Genomic DNA, 10,082 nt, shown 5'->3' with positions numbered 1-10,082 from the left:
AGTATATTCTTTCAAAGCTGCATATTCAATTTTTTCTACATTTTGGGGAAACATTTTCTTTCATTGCATCTTTGAATATTTACTCTTTCTGTCCCATATTTTTGAATTCTCTACTTCAGGAACACCAAATATGCTTGAGATCATCTTTATCTGTTTTAAATATCTGGAGTACTGGAAACTTCAGATTTGTCAGTACTTTTCTATTTTCCAACTAATCTGTGGGATTTTTTTTCTCACCCAGCTGTGCTGGCCGTTGATGATTTTAGCGTTTCTTTCAGGTCAACAATTCTCCACTGTGTCCGGCAAGGTGATGGCATTATTTTCCCACTTCATAGATAGAGAAATTGTGATTTACTAGCTTACCCAAGTTCCCAGAGCTCTCAGGTTCCAGAGCCTGTACTTGAACCTGTGATTTCCTGAACCCCATGTCCCCGCTTTCTCCATCACAGTACAGCTTCTTTGAAAATGTCGTCTTGAATGTCCTTCCAGCTCAAAAAATGCTCATGGGCAGGTCCATACCTGCCCTGCTCAGACTAACCCATCAGCAGCATTTGATTGATGAGCCATTTGTGGTGGGCACTTGATGAGAGCTGTGCGGACAAAGTCAATTGTCCCTAATTCCTCCTTCCTCACTCCATTTAGGATGTGAAGCTTCAGGGGAGAGATAGTCTAGCTTTCCCACCTCAGAAAATCAGTGGCAATATTATAAACCCTAAGGTATAGTTTAAAATTTAAATAATCACTGGCATCTTTGTAGTGATTTGTAGTTTACAAAGCACTTAAACTCACATGATCTCATTAGTGCCTTGAAAGATGAGGTTAAACGGGGCTGTTGTGTATGGACAGTTTCATTGATGATGACAGTAGGGGGTTCCCATCATGCCACGAGGCTACTGACAAGCAGCTTTGTAGCACCTGGTCATCAGGAACACGTTATAAAGCTTCTTTAGGTCCATTGTAGACCCATATAATCAGTCATATATTTTCAAGTGCTTAGCATGTATTTGTTTTTTCTATCCAGATTTTTCTCCTCTGAAAATAAGGGTGGACTGCCCATTGGAATTATGAACTAGCTCCTATTGGAATGGGTTTGGGGTGCTGAATGAATGAGTACTGTCAGCAGATAGCCCTAACTGAACTAAGGTCTGCTTTAGAATAAATATTTGTAAATATTTAATAAATATTATTTATTAATAATATTTAATAAATAAATATTCCTCAAGCAGTTTTTGCCTCTTAATGTACAGCTTTTTCAGAATGCTTATGGTCTGTATCCTGATTGATGCCTGTGTTTAAAGAAGTATAAAAATTGCCACCAGAACCTGATGATTCCACCAAACTGTTGAACTAAACACAGGAAATGTGTGAGTTCACATTTACGAACACAACTTACTTTCCTCGGAATATAAGTGGATACCTATATAAAATGGACAGATGAGGGGAAGAATGCTTTTGATGCATGGAGTGTTTCTCTTGGGTCATTTGTTAATCTGATACTAAAGAGATATCAGCCTGTAACTTTCCTACAACTCCACAAACTTGAGAATAATCCAAGGTAACATGCACATGAAGATAAACCAAAAACCTGTCTCCCAAAAATGACCTGGTGAAATAATGCCATGAAGGAGCTCATCCTAAAGTTGATAACTCTGAGGGATGTGACGGACAAAGTCTATGCTTCTGGAGTACTGTTTTGGCAACAATAAAAAGGTGGACTAAAAGAAAGGGCATTCTGAGCCATGACAAGTCAATGTAATTTAATACAAATGTATTTTAGCGGATTAAATACATTCAAAAATTGATGTACAGTTTAGAAGATTTGGCGCATAAACTTGAAGCAATTTCAGATAACTATCCATCCCCCCACTACCGGTCCTGTTTGGACTATCCCTCCGGAGATCCAGCCCAGGGTCAGGGAGGTGGCCTTGGGGGCCAGACTGAAGACCCACGAGGCCAGTTGGTTGCTGGGAGGCACGTGTGTTGCTGTCAGAGTAGTTGGGGTTGTGGAGAATATCCTGGACCTTAGACTTTCTAGTCACATAGTGAGTATCTGCCCAGCCAGATGGAGTTCTGAGAGTCAGGTTAGAATACTAACCACTTGGGGTCTGATGTCAGGTTGCGGATGTACTAAGTTGCTTCAGTTGTGTCTGACTCTTTGCAACCCTATTGACTGTAGCCCGCCAGTCTCCTCTATCTGTGGGATTCTCCAAGCATGAATACTGGAGTGGGTTGCATGCCCTCCTCCAAGGGATATTTCTGACCCAGGAACTGAATTCACATCTCCCGGAAGCCCCTGATAGCAGACTGTCTGGGGTCAAATCTCCACCCTGAAACTTGCTAGTTGTTTAACTGTGGTCAGGTTTCTTTGCCTCCCCAAGTGTCATCTGGGAAATTGAGATGTAAAAAAAAACAAAAACCCACACAATAATACCAACACCTCCTTCTTGGGGGTGTTGGGAGTGTTAAGGAAATAACGTGTATAAAGCTCTGAACCCCATGTCTACCACTTGGAGTTTAATCATGTTATTTTAATCCTTGAGGATGGTTCCCATCTTGGCGTGTGGGGAGGGGGGTTGTGGGAAACAGACGCCCTACAGAATAGTTTTGTAAGCTGAGAAAGGCTGATCAAACACTCTCCCCAATTTGGAAGGGGTTGAGTGAGATACAGTTACAAATTCCTGATTTTCTTTTCAATCTTGGCAGAAAGGTTATAATTTTAATAAGATGAAAGGGGGCTTGCAGGCTCCTGACAACAAAGAAAATCACCACTGTGTGTTTGAGCTTTTTCTTAATAGTCTTAAGGAACCGGATTAAGCAATCTGGAGAGAAGGGAGACCCCGGTGCTCCCCACTGAGACATGGTTTGCCCTCTGGGGTGCAGGGAGCAGAGAGGAACCCAACTGGAGTCCTCTTTTGATAACCGCTGAGGTTAAGATGGGGATGGTGGTACAAGCGTGTTAAGACTTTTCCCAGCATTCCTAAGCTCTCCTGGCGGCTCTGATGTCTTAAATGACCTGTTCACAATTGTGAACTTAGGGGAAAGTGAGGGTGTCCCTACTCTGTTTTTGAGAGATAATAAGTAAATACTCATATCAGAGTTCAAATGTTGATGCATATTCTCTTAAGTGAACTTTTACATTGGACGTTTTCTTTCCCCTTCACTTTCCAAGTAAAGAACAGCAATATCCATGTTATTTTGGTTCAAGAAAACAGCAGAGGGACTTCCCTGGTGGTCCAGTGGTTAAGACTTCGCCTTCCAATGCAGGGAGTTTGGGTTCTATCCCTGATTGGGGAGCTAAGATCCCACATGCATTGAGGCCAAAAAAACAAAATATAAAACAGGCAATATTGTAACAAATTCAATAAAGACTATAAATATGGCCCACATCAAAGAGAAAACAAAGAAAACGGCAGAGAATCTGATTCCTTCACTCACACTCCTGCCAGACTGTCTCCTCCTTTCAGGGCTTTTCTTTTTTTCTTTATTCACTGCTCTGTTGCCCAGTGTTTAACATGAATGCAGGAAAGACACATAGGAACAATGCACTCGAAATTGTCTGTCATGAGTGATTTAACTATAGTATTCTGCTTCTGTCTTGAGAACAGTCGTCTCCGCTCCCCACCCCCACTCCCTTAGTTGCCGAGGAAGTATTAATATTTCTAGGAGTCTGAGAACAGTAAACTGTAAAAGTTGTTCCCTGCTAAGAGGGAGTATGACATCTCCATGGAGACCTGTGAACTGAGGATGGATACAAAGCAGGTGGCATTTAGAGGATGAGCAGATTAGTAACAGATGCACAGATCAGTAATTACCATTGTTGTCTGCCCTTTTGATGTCAGATACTAAACATTTAACCAATATTGTTTCATTTATTCCTCATAGCAGCCCAGTGAGCCAGGTATGATTGTTATCATTATTATTCTCATTTAATGACCCGGTTAACCACGACATCTAGACCAGAGATCCTGGAGTGTGAAGTCAAGTGGGCCTTAGGAAGCATTATTGCGAACAAAGTTAGTGGAAGTGGTGGAATTCCAGCTGAGCTATTTAAAATTCTAAAAGATACCTATTAGGGAAATAGTGAAGCAGAGGGAAGCCTGGCATGCTGCAGTTAATGGGGTTGCAAAGTGTCCGACAAGACTTAGTGACTAAACAAAAACAACTTGATATGTGGGATCTTACTTCTCCAACCAGGGATTGAACTCCTGCCCCCCGCATTGGCAGTGCAGAGTCTTAACCACTGGACCACCAGAGAAGTCCCTTTTCCTGTTATAGTTTAAACCCAGTTTCATATCAATAAATGTGGGGAAGAAAGCATGAAGTATAATTTTCATGATCACTCTTTTTAGAAAAAGGTTTATCTTCCCAAATATTCAAGACCATAATTACTCCTTTGGGTTATGGCGAATTTCTGGCCATTGATTTCCCCACTAATGAAGGAGAGGAATCCTCTTTTTGTGATTATAGAGGCAACCCTTATAAGAAGTGTCTCTGGCAAGTGGAGGTGGAACTTTTGAATATTTCCTTCATCTTAGGAGGAAAGATATTTTAAAAACACTTCAAGATAAAATAGATAAGAGAAAGAGTAAGTCCACCGAGGTTTTTTTTTTCTTTACTCTTTATCATTCAAATAACTTCCATGAGTTAGTGTGTGTCATGCAAAGAATTCACTGGAAAACTATTTGTGGCTATTTACAAGGTCATTCTATTTCATAATTGTAAGCTTTCAAATGGATGTTAATAATGAACTCCAGATGCCAAATAAAAAACTTACTGCATGTCATAATTCATAGGGCTTCCAGTGCATTCCAGTCTTTACATCCACTACTCAATTAATGATGCCATTAAGCAAGTTAGAAACTACGGCAAAAAAAAGGAAACTTACTTTGAGGATGCTCTTTGGGATAACGCTAGGTCTGCTGAAAATTCCCTGGATGGAAAAAATAGTGGAAGTTCTGAAACCCCAGGACATCTCCTCACAAAGTTTGAGTGATTTGGTGCTTTAATTTTATGTTTGGTTCTCTGAGCCTCTCCCAGAGGATGAGTTCTGTCCAGTCCTAGCTCCTGACCCACTCAGGAAGGTCCTCAGAGAAAGAATAAGTTTCTGGAATGAAAGAAGACAGTTGCAATTCAGCCTTTCTTCTTTGGTGATGAGCATGAGAGGTAGACCACAATGCAAGCATGCTAAGTCACTTCAGTCGTGTCCAACTCTCTGCGACACCATGGACTGTAGCCCGCCAGGCTCCTCTGCCCATGGGATTCTCCAGGCAAGAATACTGGAGTGGGTTGCCATGCCCTTCTTCAGGGGATCTTCCGTACCCAGGGATCGAACCTGTGCCTCATCCATCTCCTGCATTGGCAGTGTGTTCTTTACCACCACTAGCGCCACCTAGGAAGTTGAGTCCACAACACTCCTGACAAAATGATTTCATTTAAGGGACAAGAGGAGATGATGAAAACAGAAATACAAAACCATAATTCCAATTCCAAGGAGAGAAAAAAATTAGCATCAATTTCCCACTTCGAGCCCTTCTGTTTAACAGAGTCTGAACTGCCTGAGGAATCACAGGGCTGGCCATTATCTTGAAAAAGGAATTTGTTAGGCGCATAATGATGTGCGTTCTCAACCATTTTGTGGATTTTGGTTTTCAATGCCCCTCTTTCACGTTCTCTCGAGTTTTTTGGGGCCCACATCTCTCCATCCTGCAGCACTACACACAGCCAAATTCATTTGACTTTGGATGACAAACTGCATTTGAATTTGCAAGGTTGAAAGGTCAAGGCTGTTCTCTGTGAGTCAACCAGGCTCCCTCCCAGTGTCTCAGTCATGGGGCTCTGTTGGAATGATCTCTGAGCTGCTGCCTTCTCCAGTTATCATGAATACCTAATTCTGAACTGACTTAGATTCCTAATTACTGGCTCCATCTGAAGGAAGGGATAAAATAATGCCAGGGGACTGACAAAATAAACCTCAGTGCCTGCGTGCGTGCTAAGGCACTTCAATTGTGTCCGACTCTTTGCGACTCCATGGACTGGAGCCTGCCAGGCTCCTCTGTCCATGGGATTCTCTAGGCAAGAATTCAGGACAGGGTTGCCATTTCCTTCTTCAGGGGATTGTCCCAACCCAGGGATTGAACTCAGGTCTCCTGCATTGCAGACAGATTCTTTACCATCTGAACCACCAGGGAAGCAATAAAATGAGGTTTTTTTTGGGGGGGGCAGGGGAAATGGGAGGGAGGTTCAAGAAGGAGGGGACATATGTGTACATACAGCTGATTAACTTTGTTGTATAGCAGAAACTAATGCAACATTGTAAGGCAATTATACTCTGATAAAAGATTTTTTAAATAAATTTCAAAAATGAGTTTTCATAGACCCTTAGCAGTATATCAGAGATTATAAGTAAAATACTCAGGAAATTTTTTTCCAAATACTTATGAGCTCTAGCAGACAGACAAGCAACTGAAATGCTAACTCAAGTGATTTTTATGTAGTCATTTAAGGAGAACCTTTCAAGACATTTACTAGGTTGTATTAAGATCTGTTTCTTCAACTAAATAGTTACTCACCCTTTCTTTTCTTTGTAGCCTATGGCACTGATTGCCCTAAATTAAATAGGTTTTCAGAAATGTTGATAATTTTGTCAAACATTATGATATTCATCATGTGTAGTTTAGTTATTAAATGTATATTAGAGTAATAAATCTATAATAAAAATTTCATAATTCAAACTTCTCCCTTCATTAAGTATTTAATAATTGCTATCATTTATTAAGCCCATATTTTATTAAGATGCTAAATGCTTTATATCCATCATTTAAAAAATTTTTTCACCAGCCCTGTGAAGTCAGTATAAATATGATATTGCAGAAGGGATTCAGAGAAGTTAAGTAACTTGCCTCAGTTCACTCAGCAAGTAAGTGGCAGAGGTGAAATTCAAACACAAGTCCTCCTGATCCCAAAGCCAGGACTTTTAACCGCTGTGATGTACCACATTCATGACATGATTAAATTCGTGTCTGAATGGGTAGAATTTTTACCGACCATGTCTATGCCCTCCAAGGCCTGGTCTCCATTCAGTCCTTTAGCAAACACTTACCCTGCCCTCATGGACATGTTACAGTGAAAGGAGAACCGAGGTTAACGTCAAAACAAAAGGTAATATAGCTGTGAAAAGAAGAGAAGCCAAAAGCAGAGGAGAAAAGGAAAGATATACCCATTTGACTTCAGAGTTCCAAAGAATAGCAAGGAGAGATAAGAAAGCCTTCCTCAGCGATCAACGCAAAGAAATAGAAGAAAACAATAGAATGGGAAAGATTAGAGATCTCTTCAAGAAAATTAGCCACACCAAGGGAACATTTCATGCAAAGATGTGCTCAATAAATGACAGAAATGGTATGGACCTAACAGAAGCAGAAGATATTAAGAAGAGGTGGTAAGAATACACAGAAGAACTGTACAAGAAAGATCTTCACAACCCAGATAATCATGATGGTATGATCACTCACCTAGAGCCAGACATCCTGGAATGTGAAGCCAAGTGGGCCTTAGGAAGTATCACTACGAACAAAGCTAGTGGAGGTGATAGAACTCTAGTTGAGCTATTTCAAATCCTAAAAGATGATGCTGTGAAAGTGCTACACTCAATATGCCAGCAAATTTGGAAAACTCAGCAGTGGCCACAGGACTGGAAAAGGTCAGTTTTCATTCCAATCCCAAAGAAAGGCAATGCCAAAAAATGCTCAAACTACCACACCATTGCACTCATCTCACAACGCTAGTAAAGTAATGCTCAAAATTCTCCAAGCCAGTCTTCAGCAATACGTGAGCCACGAACTTCCAGATTTTAAGCTGGTTTTAGAAAAGGCAGAGGAACCAGAGATCAAATTGCCAACATCTGCTGGATCATCGAAAAAGCAAGAGAGTTCAAAATAACATCTATTTCTGCTTTATTGACTATGCCAAAGTCTTTGACTGCATGTACCACAATAAGCTGTGGAAAATTCTGAAGGAGATGGGAATACCAGACTGCCTTATCTGCTTCTTGAGAAACCTGTATGCAGGTCAGGAAGCAACAGTTAGAAGTGGACATGGAACAACAGACTGGCTCCAAATAGGAAAAGGAGTACATCAAGGCTGTATATTGTCACCCTGCTTGTTTAACTTACATGCAGAGTACATCATGAGAAATGCTGGGCTGGAGAAAGCACAAGCTGGAATCAAGATTGCCGGGAGAAATATCAATAACTTCAGATATGGCGATGACACCACCCTTATGGCAGAAAGTGAAGAGGAACTAAAAAGCCTCTTGATGAAACTGAAGAAGGAGAGTGAAAAAATTGGCTTAAAGCTAAACATTCAGAAAACTAAGATCATGGCATCCGGTCCTATCACTTCATGGCAAATAGATGGGGAAACAGTGGAAACAGTGGCAGACTTTATTTTTTGGGGCTCCAAAATCACTGCAGATGGTGACTGCAGCCATGGAACTAAAAGACACTTCCTCCTTGGAAGGAAAGTTATGACCAACCTAGATAGCATATTAAAAAGCAGAGACATTACTTTGTCAACAAAAGTCCGTCTAGTCAAGGCTATGGTTTTTCCAGTGGTCATGTATGGATGTGAGAGTTGGACTATAAAGAAATCTGAGTGCCAAAGAATTGATGCTTTTGAATTGTGGTGTTAGAGAAGATTCTTGAGAGTTCCTTGGACTGCAAGGAGATCCAAACAGTCCATCCTAAAGGAGCCCAGTCCTGGATGTTCATTGGAAGGACGGATGTTGTAGCTGAAACTCCAGTACCTTGGCCACCTCATGCGAAGAGCTGACTCATTTGAGAAGACCTTGATGCTGGGAGAGATTGGGGGCAGGAGGAGAAGGGGACAACAGAGGATGAGATGGTTGGATGGCATTACCAACTCAATGGACATGGGTTTGTGTGGATTCCGGGAGTTGGTGATGGATTGAAGGCCTGGCATGCTGTGGCTTATGGGGTTGCAGAGAGTCAGACATGATTGGGCGAATGAATTGAACTAAACCATAGGAAAGACTTGCTAGCAAGTTTATGAATCAGATTTTGATAGTCAAGTATAAAACAAACCCCCAAATCCTGCTTCTTTTTTTTGGAATGTGAAAATACTGACTAAAAGACTTAGCAGTTGTTCATATTTTTGTATAAGGCAGAAGACTTTCATTAAAGTGATAATTACAGTGAATGTGCAAACATCTTATTTGTTCATTTTTCCATTACATTTTTATTTTTATTTATTTATTTTGGCCATGGCACAGGACATGTTGGATCTTAGTTCCCTGATCAGGGATGGAACCCACACCCTCTGCAGTGGAAGCTCAGAGTCCCAACCACTAGATGGCTAGGAAAGTCCATTATTTATTTTTTTAAATGCACACTTTAGTTCACACTTTAGTCAAAGTGAAAGAACGTAAACCTTTCCTTAAAAGATTTCAGGTTATAGATCCTAATAAATTCATTTTAATTGATCTGAATCTGTTCTCTGAGCTTCCCTGCTGGCTCAGATGGTAAGGAATACGCCTACAGTGTGGGATCCCTGGGTTGGAAAGATCCCCTGGAGGAGGGCATGGCAACCCACTCCAGTGTTTTCACCAGGAGAATCCCCATGGACAGGGGAGCCTAGTGGGCTGTTAAGATACATTTCGTATATGAAGATGTGGGAAATTCAGTTCTTCACATATTTCTTGATAGTCTACCTATACGATTTCATGAGATGGATGCTGTGGTTGTTTTTCTTTAGGGACTCATAGGTAGCAAATCAGGTACATGCAGTGAGTCTGGAATGGAAGTTTTAAAGGATGGTTATGAACATTATGACTCATATAAAAATGTTGACCTGAGCACCATCATGCCAATATTTGGCACCAACAATGAGAGAAAAAAAATAAAAACATGAAGTACTTTCCTTCTTTCTGCTTGCTTGAGTTTGATTTATTCTTCTTTCTTTACTCTGTTATGTAGTTGAAAGTTACCTTATTGATTTGAAATCATGTTTTTTCCCATTTTTCATTTTCCTGTATAAGCATTTTGTGCTATCAGTTTTCCTCTAACAAC

This window comes from Odocoileus virginianus, chromosome 15 (genome assembly GCF_023699985.2).
Source record: "Odocoileus virginianus isolate 20LAN1187 ecotype Illinois chromosome 15, Ovbor_1.2, whole genome shotgun sequence".
Classification (NCBI taxonomy): Eukaryota; Metazoa; Chordata; class Mammalia; order Artiodactyla; family Cervidae; genus Odocoileus; species Odocoileus virginianus.
Note: the sequence above shows the minus strand (reverse complement) of the source record.